This window comes from Hyla sarda, chromosome 1, assembly GCF_029499605.1.
Source record: "Hyla sarda isolate aHylSar1 chromosome 1, aHylSar1.hap1, whole genome shotgun sequence".
Lineage (NCBI taxonomy): Eukaryota > Metazoa > Chordata > Amphibia > Anura > Hylidae > Hyla > Hyla sarda.
In genome coordinates this window covers 513,278,636-513,295,851 of record NC_079189.1, presented here as the reverse complement: position 1 = coordinate 513,295,851, position 17,216 = coordinate 513,278,636, and the positions used below count along the sequence as shown (strand labels likewise).

The 17,216-nt window shown below is 41.1% G+C and overlaps 1 protein-coding gene across 6 annotated transcripts in view; it reads right to left on the bottom strand.

Moving 5' to 3' along the window:
• The window catches only part of MCTP1 (multiple C2 and transmembrane domain containing 1), an 822,947-nt gene that overhangs the window by 52,244 nt on the left and 753,487 nt on the right, over positions 1-17,216 (bottom strand). The window lies entirely within an intron of this gene.

Genomic DNA, 17,216 nt, shown 5'->3' with positions numbered 1-17,216 from the left:
ATACTGAACCTTTTGGTTGCACTGTTTTTTTTTTTTATTTGATTTTTTTATAATTGTGTATTTATTAAACAGTTTTTCAGTTTTACAAAAAAGGGAAAACAGAGTATATATATCAACACAACTAGTTCCATGAGATTACAAAAGAAAGTAAGTGCCCTCATAATGGGCAAAGACAGAGAGAACAAGCAACACAAAAGATGGACATCCCAAAAAACGAGAGAGGGAAGGACACTGGAAGGAGGGAGGTGGCAGCGGAAAGGCAGGGGACCATGGAGGCTGACAGTCTGCATAACGCATAACGATCCCAGGGATCCCACACAGGTGAAGACCAGCACATGGGGGGGGGGGGGGGGTGGCGGAGGGGATAGATGTGGAAGATATACCAGAGGATCCAAGGGAACAGCTGTGCCCAGGACCTCAAAGAGCAATCGCCTCAACTTCAAGCAACTTCAGTTATTATTAAGAAGAGGGCAATACTAAAAGATGTGCCAGCACTGCGAGGGGATGGCCGGGTGAAACAATTCGGGGGTGTGGTACCAACCCATTGATAGCTTGAAATGAGTCTCAATACAATAAGTGCAGAAAGAGGCTTTCAAGGCCCTTTCCCAAATAATATTCCAATTTGCCAGGGAGATTCGGACATTCAAGACCTCTTCCCTGCGGCCCACATACCTATGAGAAGGAGCTGCATCACCCACTGGCGAGTTAAAGAGTAAATGTCACAGAGGAGGCCCTAAGCCATCAGCCTTCCTGGCACAACTATTCAAATTTGGTTGGTACAGACCAATTTAGAAACCATGTGGTGGCACAGCTTCAGGTAATGGAGCTGTTTAGAAGAATACAGGCCGAATCTGTACATTGGCTGGTCAAAGGGGAGGAGGGAGCGAGAAAACATACATACCACATCTGCATAACAGAATAATTTCCTAGAACCCCACTGTGGCTGCACTGTTTGTAGGGGGCATTCTTTGCATTTTGGGCTATTCTTTGGATTGCAATCTACTTAGAAACTGTTTGTAGGCGCATGCTAATGATTATGTGCTAAAGTGGTTTTGCAAACGGTAACAATGATTTAGACAGCCACATAAATGATGCAATAGGTGGATGAATGAGCGTTTTCAAATTTTTATTGTGATCATAGGCCTTTTTATACTGGACAGGTGGACTACAAATAGTTATACGAGTTTATTGTTTGTTTATGTTTTTAGCATACCTTAATTTTTGTAAAATTGGTGTTCAGTGGAAAGCAGATGTACATGTTTGTGGTGTGATTATTTGCACAGTTGTTTACGTTTTACACCTTAATATAAGAGATCTTATTTAATAATGCAAAATAACAACATTATAAGGCTGGGTTTACACATTATAAAATGAAAAGAAAAAAAAAAGGCAAAAAATAAATAAATTACTGTTGTCTCAGATATATTCCAGGTTGCAATGCGGCCAAGACCTGACTCACTAGTCAGCTGATGAAAGGGAGCCTGTCTGCTTCAATGGGTGGAGCGATCACTTGGTGGGAGAGAGATCAATCTGCAACTAACGCAACAGCTGTAGGCACCCTGATTGAAAACCACAGGTCTTTTGAATGGATGCACCTCAATTATGTTTCAATGGGTGGGGTGGCTGATGTGTTGGAGGGAGGAAAATGGAATTAGGGGATTTGTAGGCAAAAAAAACTCAAACAGAAAATAACAGTTCACAAAAAGCTAGCCACAGTGTTATGGTAATCTCACAACATAGCCATTTAGCCCCAAGACATGCACAGATCCTTCCTAAGCATGTCCATTACTGCCTGCCAGGTACCTACTAAAATCACCTTATGGTGGATAACCCCTTTAAGTCTATGGAAGAGAGTCCATCAGTGCACACATTGTATCAACTTACAACAGGAATTACTGTAATTTTTATACAATATGGGGGAGATTTATCAAAACCTGTGCAGAGGAAAAGTTGCCTAGTTGCCCATAGCAATCAATTAGATCGCTTCTTTCATGTTGCAGAGACCTTGTTAAATTGTTAAATATAAAAGAAGAAATCTGATTGGTTGCTAGGGGCAACTAGACAACTTTTCCCCTGCACAGGTTTTGATAAATCTCCCCCTGTGTGCAGTGCTGGACACTTTGTTAGATTAAAAAAATGCCACTTTTAACTCCTATTTTACTGCTGTTTTTTGTTTTTATTTTACAATGTGTGAGTGTTAGTCTAATATAGTACCTAAATAGGCACCCAGCATATTTACTGCATACTGAATGCCAACATTTGTTAAATATGGGTTGGTCACCCACCCTAATACTGTCCTTGTGATATATGTTTACATCTAAACGTAAATTTATTTACCAGAATTGAAAAAATAAATGTGTACAATAGATACAGAAGCACTAAACATATGCACCCAATTAGGAGCACATGGTCAGTGTACAACACTACTGTAAATCACTGTTAACTATATGCCAAATGTTTGATCAAAATCATAAAACTGAGTCATACAAGCCATAACATCTAGTGTGCACTCCTGGTTTTATACTATAATGATAAGAACGAGACAGCAGATGGGAAAAAACTAACGTTTTCAAATGTTAAAGTCATAGGCATGTGAATGGTGTCACAGCTGCTTCATTTCTTATTGGACCAATATGGTGATTCTGTGACCTCCCCCCACACACCATCATCACTCTACTCCTTTTAATTTCTGCCAGTGACTCTCAGGCCTGCTGGGTGCAGATTGCTCAGGGTGTTCAGTGTCTTTCGCCTTGAAGGTTCTGACTCCAGGAACTTCAGCACCCAAATGGAGTTCAGTGAGTGAGCTGAATAGTAGGTCTCCCGGTGAATATAATACAAACCAGGTTTTAGTGGTTACAGGAGCTAATAGAGATGCAATGTGCATTATTTTATGACCAAATTCATGACCAGCAGCAATTTACACCACAAAATCTGGGATCTTTCTTCCCCTTGACACTTTCACATAGAGCTTCCTATGAAACTGCCCAGGGACTGTGTATAGAGATATAATAGAGATTTAACAGTAAGATCCACTGCTAAGAAGCACCTATGTCAAAGCCTCCTATGTGCAGCACTGCACATTATGTCATCACTCTATACAGATGTAGCAGAGTTAATTTTGACAGAGGAAGAGAGCAAAAGGTGGTATAGGATTGGAATACAGTGCTTTTTATCCAAAGATTCAAGATATTCTATCTCAGATTTTTTTTTATTTTATTCTTTGAGCATCTGTCTAAAGGGTTATCTAATGTATAACTGGCTAAGGGTTAAGGGCTAAGGGTTGGGTGTTGCCTAGCTGGGTCTTGTTTTGCAACTTTGTATTGTTTTTACATTGTTTTGTATTACTGTTTTGTTGTTATTGCATTTGTATCACTCCTGGCTGAGAATTAGGGGTTGAGAAACTTACTACCTGAATTCCCATACACTTATAAAATAAACTTTCTAGAAAGGGGAGGAGCTTGATATGAAACATGCTTCTTCCTCTGCAAGGGGAGGAAGTTCAGTTGTGTAGAGTGTGGAAAGTAAGAGAAGCTCCCTATCTGCCTCATTCTGTGAATTTTAAAACCAGGTTTGGGGCTAAAACACTCCTGCAAAGAACATACATTGTGAGAAAAATTTCTGCATGAGCAAGTAGGTAGCCAAGCTACATTTTTTTAAAGAGGCCTGCACCCTACAGTGGGCACTACAGCTCAAAATTGGTAAAAGCTTCTTGGGATTTAATAAAATATAATAAATATATCACTCGCGCTGGTGGAAACTGTGGGCTACTACACCCTGCTGTGTTTACTCCAGTACGTTTTCCTGTAAGGCGTACAAAAATGAGTAATAAAATATAAATATAATAGGAGCACGCGCTGGGATATAGCTGAGAAGAATGACAATAGATAAAAAACAGAGGTGATGTCCTACCTTAAAATTAGTAGTGCTTCATCATAATGGAACAATGTACATAGGTTTCTGAAATATGGATTTTTACAAACCTCATTCATATTTCAGAAACCTATGTACATTGTTCCATTATGATGAAGCACTACTAATCTTAAGGTAGGACATCACCTCTGTTTTTTATCTATTGTCATTCTTCTCAGCTATTTCCCAGCGCGTGCTCCTATTATATTTATACTTCTTGGGATTTACTGGGTCCAACTAGTTGCATTACACACCTCAGGGAAGAGTGACATGAGACCAGTCTTACAGTATGGGATAGATCAAAGACTAAATGCTCAAGGGACCCCAAAATTTCACTTCAAAGGGGTAGCCACTGTTCTATCCATATTATTTGTTTGTTTTCTTCCCTATTGTGGAATAATTACTTTACCAAATAAAGACTGTTCTGTGTTTACTATTTCAGTGTTTGGCTTACTATAACAGCAAGTGCATGTGGTAACGCACGTACTATAAGGCCAAATGCTTCACAAGGTGTGGTCTGAGGGAACCCAGTGCCACCTATTCCACCAGCCAGCCCACACAGCATGGTACAACCCTGTGAAAGTTCTCGTGCCAGCGTGAAAATAAATGTAACTGATGTGGGACCCAGGGGTCAGGGGTCCCAGACATCCCACAGGCATTCTCCTTTTAGCAACATATGTGCACCCTCTGGGCTGCTGCAGCTGTTTTGTACATTTCATAGATTTATAAGACAAAATTCAATTATATGCTGTTGTTGCACATGTCAGTAAGAAACCACTGGAACGTAGTGATGTGACTAGGTTTTTCTTCACCAGTTTTCTGCCATAGCCCTATATCTAAATACCAAGCCAAGGCAGAGTGGCTTGTTAGCGCTCCCTGCACCCCTGTCTCAGGCATCAAAAACAAAAAACTAAGCATCTGCTGTCTGGTATAGTTCAGAGAACCCTTTTACCCTGCTTTTTCAGTGCACATTAATAAATTGACTCTCAGTGTATGAAAAAAAACTGTGCAGTTCTTAATCTGTTAATGTGAACAATATAGAAAATGAATAGACAGAGATAAAAGAGTAGCTGGAGTTGTATTGACATTGTTTTCTGACGGGGAGCTTCTCCTCATAGAAGGTGGCATAAGCTTTGTGCACCTGAATACAGCAAATAATTGAGATTTTATTGAAAGAGGAAAAGACATTTATCTCTACTTATAGCATTACTGTATGTGGATTCACAACAGCCCTTCGAGTGAAATCACAATGTATTCATATAAATAGAAGGACCTGTAAACTAATTATCAGTTTGGAATGAAAATAATAAAAGAAAAGTATGAAGGCAGATGCCAAAAATTCAAGTACAAAAAAGAGAATCATTCTGCATAGTTTTGGAAATTGCCCCCTCTTGTATTTTAGAGAATTCAGAGCGATTATCAGTGAGAAGACCATTCCATAATAGGATGTGAATGTATGTTACCAAGGGCACATGGGCTGGAAAGCCTCTATCACACTCGACAGTAAATTACCATGAATTCAAATCATCTTTATTAGTGTAACCCCCTGGCCATTGGCAGAAGGGTTACATTGGCACCACGGAGCACCATCTGGCACCATTGAACGCCACTCTGCAGTGTCACTCAGGAATGAGTGATTGGGTGAATCTATAATCTTGAATTGTTTCAGTGCATATGCACAGAGGAGAGTCCAGTAAAAATAAAGATACGTAATGAGCCTTAATATCTATAAATGGAGGGAGAACGCCTTCCAATAACATTTACATACTGAATCTGATGAATAAAACAGTTCACAATGGAAATGAAAAGGGAGACTAGCTGTACTGATGTAACAATTACATCAAATTTATAAAAACCTCATGTGTGTCTGTGTATATAAATATACATATATATATATATGTATATATATATATTTATATACACATATATATACATATATATATATATATATATATATATATATATTTATATATATATATATATATATATATTTATATACATATATATATAGTAAATTAATTAATTAAATATATTTATACTTAAAAACAGCGCCACACCTGCCCATGGGCTATGTCTGGAACTGCAGCCTTGATAGACTATGGGTCGCATGCAGCAGATTTGTTGCACAATTCCCTGCAAATCTCAAATTCATCTCAGTGAAGCATGAAAAAATCCTTGTGCATGCTGTAGAAACAATCCATTTATTTCCATTCACAGCTATATGGGAATAATACACCGAAAAATACGATGGAAAAATTCTGAGCGTATCCTTTGAATTCTGCAGAGGTATTGTGACATTTTGGACCCCATTTTAAAGGGGCTAATCCCACCTGCAATAGATGACATATCACTTACACTGGCATATTTAAAATGCATACTCATTTAGGCACCTATGTAAATTAAAAACAATAGGCAGACATCATATACATTTTTTGGAATGTATTTTGGCACTTAATGTGCACTAATATATGCACAGAAAAACTGTGCAAACATGACCTTAGGGATAAAGCTCTATATGCAAATGATAGGGGATAGATAGGGCATTGGTAGGGTCTGATCATTGATATCCCAACCATTTCCAAAGATCAAATGTCCTCCAAATGAATGGAGTGGCAGTGCTTAAATGGGAACTGTAAAAAATCTTTCTAATGTACTTTGTTAAAACATAGAAAACTTTTTTTTTTTCTTTAAAACAGCTGCCCGCTAGGTGTCTTTCTACGTGTCCAGAGCACATTTCCCCCCATCTCTTGCACAGACTTTGAATTCTTGCTGGCCTGGCAGAAGTCCAAAATCAGGAAATGCAGTCTGGAGTGCTGAGGGCGTGTGTGTAGCCTTATCAGATCATAGCTCATCTCACACACTGAACTGCTCTGGGCTGTATGTAGCAGAGTGAGGGAGGAAGTTCTCCCCTGTATGGCTTCAGATGACGTCACGCCTGCTGGGGAATGCCCCTTCCCATTCTGTAAATCTGACTGAGCAGAAAATACAGAGCAATATCAAGGTTGAAAACTAACAAATAAAAAAAATAAAGGCAGGGGTGGTTTATAATGATGGGGCAGGGAACTGGGAGGATTATAAAATTCAACAAGATCATGAGAGGTACTCTTTAAAAGCCCCATAAAGTAATGACTGGAGCATTGACCGGATGGACCGGGATGCCTGCTGAAATCAATTAAGATTGGCAATCTGTGGCGATTCCAGGTCATATGGGTCTCCGGTGACCTGGTGACCTGTAAAATAAGGGGGATCAGGGATGTCCAAGACACCACCGATCCCCCTGAAGGTATAGGAGTGAGGTGGCAGGGGTGCCACCCCTCCTATTCCTGCTATTGGTCGGTCAGAAGTGACTGACCAATAGCAGATTGGGGGCGGAGGGGGTTAAAGTTTTGTTCCCCGCTCTCTGCCCACCCACTGTAGTCCGGTGAGAGCTGGGGAACTGGCGGTGACCGGCGCCGGAGGTCACTTACCGACGGCGATCGGCGGCGGGTGGCGATGACGTGCGGCTCCCTGGTGCAGTGATCCTACGGAAGCCAGTGAGTTGCCTAGCAAAATCTAAGGGCTACAGTTTGGAGACTATACACTATACAGAGGTCTATAAACTGTAGCCCTCCAGATGTTGCAAAACTACAACTCCCAGCATGCCCAGACAGCTGTTTGGGCATGCTGGGATTTGAAGTTTTGCAATATCTGGAGGGCCACAGTTTGGAAATCACTGTGAGGTGGTTTCTAAACAATGGCCATCTAAATCTTGCAAAACTACAACTCCCAGCATGCCCAAACAGCAAACGGCTGTCTCTACATGCTGGGAGTTGTAGTTGCATACCTCCAGCTGTTGCATAACTATATCTCCCAACATGCCTTTCGGCGATCAGTACATCCTGGGAGTTGTTGTTTTGCAACAGCTGGAGGCACACTGGTTAGAAAATACTGAGTTAGGTAACAGAACGTAACTGAAGGCTTTCCAACCAGTGTGCCTCCAACGGTCAGTCAGTGCATGCTTGTTTGTTGTAGTTCAGCAACAGCTGGAGGTTTCCCCCCCCCCCCCCGCCCCATGTGAATGTACAGGATCCAATCACATGGGTGGGTTAACAGTGAGTTTCCTGCTTCAAGTTTGAGCTGCGGCAAATTTTCCACCACAGCGCGAACTCCTAGCCGGAAACTCCCCGTAAACCCGCCTGTGTGAATGTACCCTAAAAACACTACACTACATTAACACAAACTAAAGGGTAAAACACTACATATACACCCCCTTACACTGCCCCCTCCCAATAAAAATAAAAAGCGTATTGTACGGCAGTTTTCAAAAACAGAGCCTCCTGGTGTTGCCAAACAACAACTCCAAGCATTTCCAGACAGCCGCTGACTGTCCAGGCATGCTGGGAGTTTAGCAACAGCTGGAGGCACCCTGTTTGGGAATCACTGGCGTAGAATACCCCTATGTCCACCCCTATGCAATCCCTAATTTAGTCCTCAAATACACATTGTGCTCTCTCACTTCAGAGCCCTGTCGTATTTCAAGGAAACAGTTTAGGGGGAATTTCCGTACTTGGGAGCAATTGTAACGTAATTTCTCCTGAGTACGGAAATACCCCATATGTAAGCGCAAAATGCTCTGCGGACGCATAACAAGGCTCAGGAGTGAGAGAGCACTATGTACATTTGAGGCCTCAATTGGTGATTTTCACAGGGGTGGCTGATTTTACGCAAAAAAACGCAAAAAAATAAATACCCACGTGTGACCCCATTTTGGAAACTACACCCCTCACGGAACGTAACAAGGGGTATAGTGAGCCTTAACACCCCACAGGTGTTTGACGAATTTTCGTTAAAGTTGGATGGAAAAAATAAAATAAAATGTTTTACTAAAATGCTGATGTTACCCTACATTTTTCATTTTCACAAGAACATACCCTATATGTGGATGTAAAGTGCTCTGCGGGCGAACTACAATGCTCAGAAGAGAAGGAGCGCCATTGGGCTTTTGGAGAGAAAATTTGTCCGGAATTGAAGGCCACGTGTGTTTACAAGAGCAGAACAATGGACCCCCCCACATGTGACCCCATTTTGGAAACTACACCCCTCACATAATGTAATAAGGGGTGCAGTGAGCATTTACACCCCACAGGTGTATGACAGATTTTAAGAACAGTGGTCCGTGAAAATGAAAAAATAAATTTTTCAAATTTTTCAAATGTAATTTTGAGGTATTTCCTTACTCGAGAAATGGGGTTACAAATGTTGGGAGGCTTTTTCTCCTCTTACCCATTGCAAAAATGCAGAAACTGGGTCTACAAGAACATGTGAGTGTAAAAAATGAAGATTTTGAATTTTCTCCTTCATTTTGCTGCTATTCCTGTGAAACACATAAAGGGTTAACAAACTTTCTGAATGTCATTTTGAATACTTTGAGGAGTGCAGTTTTTATAATAGGTTCATTTATGGGCTATTTCTAATATGAAGGCCCCTCAAATACACTTCAAAACTTAACTGGTCCCTGAAAAATTCCGATTTTTAAAATTTTGTGAAAAATTGGAAAATTGCTGCTGAACTTTGAAGCCCTCTGGCGTCTTCCAAAAGTAAAAACATGTCAATTTTATGATGCAAACATAAAGTAGACATATTGTATATATGAATCAAAAAAAAATTATTCGTAATATGATGCAAGTGTCGACGAAAATGTATCATTATGTTAAAGTAGAATATGTCACGTAAAAACAATCTCAGAATCAAATTCATAAGTAAAGGCATCCCAGAGTTATTAATGCTTAAAGTGACAGTGGTCACATGTGCAAAAAATGCTCTGGTCCTTAAGGTGAAAATGAGCTGGGTCCTTAAGGGGTTAAAACTGCTGTACTGTCACGACAATACGGCAGTTTTTTTTTTTTAAATGCTTAAAAAAAGGACATTAAAAAAAACGAGATCTCTCTTTTTAATAAAATTTTTATTACCGTATTTATCGGCGTATAACACGCACTTTTTAGGCTAAAATTTTTAGCCTAAAGTCTGTGTGCGTATTATACGCCGATACCCCCCCAGGAATGGCAGGGGGAGAGAGGCCGTCGCTGCCCGCTTCTCTCCCCCTGCCTTTCCTGGGGTCTAGAGCGCTGCTGTCGGCCCTTTTCACCCCCTGGTTATCGGCGCCGCTGCCCGTTCTGTCCCCCTGACTATCGGTGCCGGCGCCGATAGCCAGGGAGAGAGAAGCGGCGCCGACAGCCAGGGGGAGAGAAGGGGCAGCGGCACCCATTGCCGGCGCCGCTGCCCCGTTGCCTCCCCGGTGGCATAATTACCACCTCCGCTGCTCCGCTGCTCCAGGCCTCCGTCGTGCGTCCCCGGCGTCATTGCTATGCGCTGAACGGCGCGGCGCATGACGTCAGAGCGCTGCGCCGTGCATAGCAACGACGCTGGGGACGCACGACGGAGGCCTGGAGCAGCGCGGACCGGACTCAGGTAGTTATGCCACCGGGGATGGGGGGAGGCAACGGGGCAGCGGCGCCGGCAATGGGTGCCGCTGCCCCTTCTCTCCCCCTGGCTGTCGGCGCCGCTTCTCTCTCCCTGGCTATCGGCGCCGGCACCGATAGTCAGGGGGACAGAACGGGCAGCGGCGCCGATAACCAGGGGTTAAAAAGGGCCGACAGCAGCGCTCTAGACCCCAGGAAAGGCAGGGGGAGAGAAGCGGGCAGCGACGGCCTCTCTCCCCCTGCCTTTCCTGGGGGTATATCGGGGTATACACGCGCACACACGCACCCTCATTTTATCATGGATATTTGGGTAAAAACCTTTTTTTACCCAAATATCCGTGGTAAAATGAGGGTGCGTGTTATAGGCCGGTGCGTGGTATACCCCGATAAATACGGTAAATTAATGAGATGTTTCCTTTTTATTGTAAATTTACCTGCAGTTCTATATATATATATATATATATATATATATATATATATAAACACAAAACAAGACATTATGAGACTGCCATAAACCGCGCCAAGTAGCGGACTAAAGAAACCATATAGTATTTTTCTTATCAGTCGCTGAAACCTGTAAATTCTGGAATGGTGCGTCAGGCCCCCGAAACACCTCTTAGCCTGTGTGGTGAAAACCTCTGCTTCCCTTTACAAAAGAATCATTTTCGAATCAATAGCGATAGCACAGTCTCATTCACTGCCAGCCCCCGTCTACCTTTTTCAGATCCTCTTCTTTGTTGAAAAAACTCACAATATAAATATGTGCAATATTGTTTTATGTGCTCTGCCTTTGATACAGAAGCTTCCACGCTGACGCTTTGTACCATCAGTCTCTTTCTTTGTAGATTTATCACAATCGCTAAATAATCCTCACTTCATTTATGTTCGCATTCACATCTCACCGAGAGATCAATTGGTCTGCTATAAGAAGGACTTGGTCTTCAAAGTGGGCGACGACTCCGTACTCACAGCTTGCTGCCTGCAAACTTTTCTCTCTTTTTATTTTATTTTTTATTTAGTTCCTTGATTAAAGATAACATTTCACGTATTGGGTAAGTAATAGCATTTCGCCATAGGTGTGAAAAGCTGTGTTGGTTTACTGTCAGTGCAGCATATGAATGTGTTGTCAATATCTGTATTTGCAATCGCAGACGTCTTGACTGAAATATGTTTTCTTGAGAAAAAAAAGAAAAAAGAATATGTAAATTATTCAGCAATGCGCAAACAAGCTGGCAGTGCCTATTCCGCCGCAAGATCAATATAAATGTATTTTTCTTTTCGTGACTTCACCGTTCTTGACATTAACATGAATACTAAAATCCCTTATGACATCAGGATCGCATCTGTAATGAGTAACACTTGTGTTTTCCAGGTCAGCGTCATTAGGACACAGTAGGTTACATGACTGAAAGATGAAGGGGACACTGTTCTAGATAGATACCATTATTTTACATTACAAATCCCCCCTCTCATCTGGAAGTAGGTCACAGGGGCTACGCGATCTACTTTCCTTACAAGGGAAGGGAATACTCAGATAGCGGGAAAAAAAAAACGAGGAAAAAAAATCCCTCTCGCCTGCCACGGCGTACAGATTCAATAACAGCTCTCATCTCCAGCACTTGGCAAAACGTTTTTGTATTTATTGTGTAGTAAATAAAGCTTAAATGCTTTGAAGCCCTGGTTGCAATCTATCCAGCCATTCACAGCCCGGTAACAGCAGGGAATAAGAACTGCCATTATCTAATGTCTTTCTTTTCCCTCCTCTGTGCACATCTTTTCCCAAGATTTCATTATTTTCTTCTAGTGGATCTGTACATGCTGTCATATCTAGGGCACGGCAACACTAAATAAACAGGGAGATACGATTCTGAAATAGTTTATCACGGCGGAAAACGGTTTTTCGACGGAAACAATAGCACCGAGGCTGAAAGGTGGATTTGAGAATACTGCTCCATTCAATGCTTTGCCAATAGAAGGGGAATCAGAGGGAGAACGCATCCCCTCCTCCCTATTGGTAAAATGATCTGCCTTTCCTTCTTTCTGACACATAGAGATTACATACAGTAACACTTCAGAGACGTTTTACTTTGTCACAGACCGAGTAGAACATAGATTCCCATACTGCTTAACCAATCACTGATGTTTCAAACAGCATCCAGAAGCAGCCTGCCATTCACCGACGCCGTTCTGAGCATTTGCCGAGCGCATGTGGTAAATATTTGCTGTCGGTTGCCAGTCAGGAGCTTTAGATTTCATTACTTATCCGTATTTACCGGGAATTATTTGCAGAATTGTCAGAATTATGTATCACCTGGAAAAGGGATCAATGGGATTTTCTTTCATCACATATCAGATAAAATTTCTGCCGATAGTCTGAAGTCAGTCCCAGCTACGATTTTAACGGCAAAAAAAATATACATGAAAAACTGCAGTATTTTGGTCTGTATTTCAGCTAAAACAAGGTCTGACAAAAAAGAGAAAAACCATAAGGTTGAGATTCCACTGTGCTTCTTTTTATTTATTTTTTTTTTTTTTGGGGGGGGGGGGGGGGGGGGGGCAACAAAGCATCTTACAGTAGCTCTGCAGCCAGATGTTATAGGAGTCAATAGAATGGTATGAAACACCAGACCCACAGAACATTTTTTTCATTTGAAGTTTTTTCACAGTTTTGAGGTTTAGGGCCAGTTTTTCCAAAATTGCAGCATGCTAATGGTATGGAATTTTAGGTCAATGGGATGAAATAAAAATTCCAATGCATGTTGAGCAACATAATTGAATCACATGATGCTGAAAAAAACGCAGTGGATAAAACGCTGAAGAAAAATGCCTATACTAAAACGCCACAAAGACTGCATCTGGGAGTGCAAATGTGGGGGAAGTTTTTTGTGACAATTTTTTTCAGGTCATTAAAATGCCACCGAAGTTGTGTGGAGCCGCAGCCTAAAAGAAAAAAAAATACTGAAAATACTGACCAAAATGCCATGTGTGAACCCAGCCTAAAGACAGGGCTATACCCACATTTGTAGTAAGGCTGCCTCTGGTCTCAGACAGATTAGGCCCAGGTTTATCAAACTGCCTGAAACCAAAACTGTTTGGTTTTGGTCAAAGCAACAAAATGAAAGTTGAGCTGTGATTGGTTGCTTTGGGCAAAACCAGGCAATTTTGGTTTCAGGTAGATTGATAGATCTTCCCATTATGTTTGCAGTGTGGTATCTGCTACATGACTATCCGCACAGAGCGTCCCATAGATATGAATAGTGAAAATGACTTCCAGACCACACAGCAGATGCTTTAGGATTTGGCAAGATCACTGTGTGGTTATGTGATGTGGCAACCAGAATGACGGAGGGGCTAAGAGCTTGAAGGAAAGTTACTTAGCATATTCTGATAACTGTGGGGGTGAAATAAAAGAAAATAACAAAGGGAGCTTCTTTAAACATCTCTTTTTAATGGTCTGAGTTCTGATTTTTGTTAAAATAAAAAAATAAAAAAACTTTATCAAATATGATCCATATGAACAAGGCCTAAAGATCCAATCCCACATTGACAATTATGATGCAGATCCTGGGTGAAGGCACAAGGAGTTCTTATAGATCCACAATACAATCTAGCAGTAATGCATATATTGCCTCCATATAAAACTGAAGGAACAGTACAGTCCATTGCTGGCTATGGATGCCACTTTAGCATGAGGCCTTAGGCTACATTCACAACTCCCTGTTATTAGTCTCCGGTAGGATGATATATTAAAAAGCAAAAACAAGACTAGTTCCCAAAAGTGAATAGTGCAAACCTTTCCCTCTTTCCTTATTTTTTTTTCTACCAAGAATATGGCTGCACCGGGACTGCTAATACAGAAATATAAATGTAGCCTTAGGGTTTATGCACACATTGCAGTTATGATACATTTGGATGCTTTTCAGCTAGAGTATCTTCATACTGTTGGCATCTGCCATATCTTTACGATGATATCTTCAATGGATGATTATGCTGACCAAAAAACATTTGTAGAATGAACATAAAGAAAGCGTAGAATGCCTGTATTCAGGCATTACCTTTTACATCATCTGACTCTGACAAAGTAATATGCTTCATAGATAACAATACAATGAATCTGTGTCTTAGACTCAGATATTACAATTTATCTCCCATATAGTGACATTGCAATCTAAGGCAGTGCAATACATTCTACATGCTTTGAAAATACAATACATTCCTCATATGGGATTACATGCGTTTGTGCCACCACTCTGACGTTACAATGTATTTCTCATATTCCAGGAGCGCAATGTCTGCTTCATGTTCTGACAATACAGATTACCTTAGTAACTAACCGTCAATCGATGAGAAGACCTTTACTTTTTGCAGTAAGCCCCTCGGTTTGCTCAGATACATCTCAATTACTGCTTAAGAGCCCAGGTTTATTGAGCACAATGCCAGCATTTATTGAAAGAAAAAAGTTGGTATATAAGATTACTGCAAAGAAAGAAGCATGTTCCCGAACTGTCTCAAGTTTACGGGGATAATTTATTAACCATGTATGCCAATGGCAAACTAAAGCTGTAGATTTGTGTACAGGCCTTATTTGCACAAACATTTGTGACTTTTTGATGTTTTAACAGGTTTTTTTTCTGACTGAGAGATACAGGGATGAATCATTTACCCACTTCTTATGTAGTAGAGCTGATTCCTGCCAAAAATCCAAGAAGTCCAAGGCACCAGAGTAAAGAAAACTCTATTTTTATTCCAGATCCATATTACAATCAAACAAAACAATGTTTCTTTCAAAAAATGGCCTTCATCAAGTCAAAATTATAAAGAATCTTTGGCCTAAAAAAAAGGCTATTTTTGGCCCGAATTTTGCTTTCAATTTTAGAAAACATTTCTCAAATAACATTTTTTTAATCAGTGAAACATAATGGAAAAGCTGATGGGTGGGTGGAAAGTCAGAGTGGTCTAGCCTCCCAGGACCCCTTAAAAGGGGGTATACCAAGATTAAAGCTTATCCCCTATTGAGGGGATAGGAGATAACTAGCTTATCTGGAACCCCCACCTATGAGAAAAGAGGTCAAATGTTCCCCTAACTGAATGGAGTTGGAGCTGCTCCATTCGCTCCACTATGGGACTTCCAAACATGCTGCTATGTTCATAAGTCCAATAAACAGTGAATGGAGCAGCGGCCATTGGATAACCCCTTTAAAAGGCTTTTCTGGTCCCCAAATGTTGACATTATAAAAAAAACTAAACATATTGAACTACATTGATCTCCACTCCTCTGTCCCAATGGTGCACGATGCCAGCTGAGCAGCACTTCCTGCTTTTGTTGACACACAAAAATTAAGCCACTTAAAGGATAACTCCGGGATGTAACAACAAGAATAGGGGATAAGTGTAAGATCGCGGTGGGTCTGACCGCTGGCACCCTTCGCAGTTTCCCGAACGGCGCCCCGATTCTCAGCATAAATGGGGCGTGTCGACCGCCACACTGTCGACCGTCCCCTCCATGCTGCTCAATGGAAGAGCCAGAGCACTGCTTTCAGCGCTGCCATAGAACTGCATGGAGGGGACGTGTCGGCCACAGCTTCCTGCTGTGATGGAAAATGCTAGTTTCATGCAGGGAGCTGGGGCACCGTTTTCCTTAGGATAGGGGATAACTTGTTACATCCTGGAGTTATCCTTTAAACAGGGTTAACACATTCCTGTTTTCAAAAATGTGACTAAATGCTGTAAATTCTGACCTCAGACTAGACCCCTAAATTAATTTCAGACCTGACATCAGACTCCAGACTAGACTATATACACTCCTTCCGATTTTAGGTTAAAAGGTAAGTGTTCCCATAAGGCATTGCTTAAAACTCTCTAGTCCTAGAACCATAATCTTATAAAGGAGGTTTTCCCACTGCCATGGTGAGACAGAACTTGTATTATAACAGGACAATCCATGTCATCTTTTGTAATCAATGCCAGGAAATGCAACCTTTAGTCCCAGGCCTTTACCATATAATAGAATCACCTCTGTGCAGGCACTGATCCAGTACATTTCCTACATACTATACACTACATATGTAGCAGAGATACTGAAGAAACAGATGCATAGAGTTGCATACCCATACATCTTTTACACCTCCCCTGATAATACATCTGGTAGGAGAGACCTCCAGTGCTTCAGCGACATTCAGGTCACTTTGTGACTACTGTGCAGGCTCCCTTTTCGGATGCTGGAAAATGTAAGGAGCAATGGGTAATGACATTGCACTTGTCCTCTGCGCCTAACCCTAACACTACTAGTCTTTCTACTATTGGACTGTTTCTGTGTTTGTGATAGAAACACAGTAAGGTATGCTTGCACATTTAGTTCATTTAGTGTACCTGTACTTTTTTTTTAAGCTTTAGACTAATTTACAGTTTTGTTGGTTTGTTCTCATCATGCCAAATATTCTTAAATTACATAATAATTCTATTTTGGATCTTAAAATAATATAACTATAATGTAAAAAAAGAAACAACCACAAGGTGAAAAAAGAAAAGTTCAGATTGCAGTATATATATATATATATATATATATATATCATACATCATATATGCAAAAAGAGAATAATAGTAAATCATATTATATTACTTCCCTTGTGGGCGTTCCTGGTGCCTTACTTTGCCCATGGCTAGTCCAGATTCTACTCTCTTTACTGTTGAAAACCAGGAATTGGAACAGAGGTCTTCAACCTGCAGACCTCCAGATGTTGCAAAACTACAACTCCCAGCATGCCCGGACAGCCATCGGCTGTCCGGGCATGCTGGGAGTTGTAGTTTTGAAACATCTGGAGGTCCGCAGGTTGAAGACCACTGAATTAG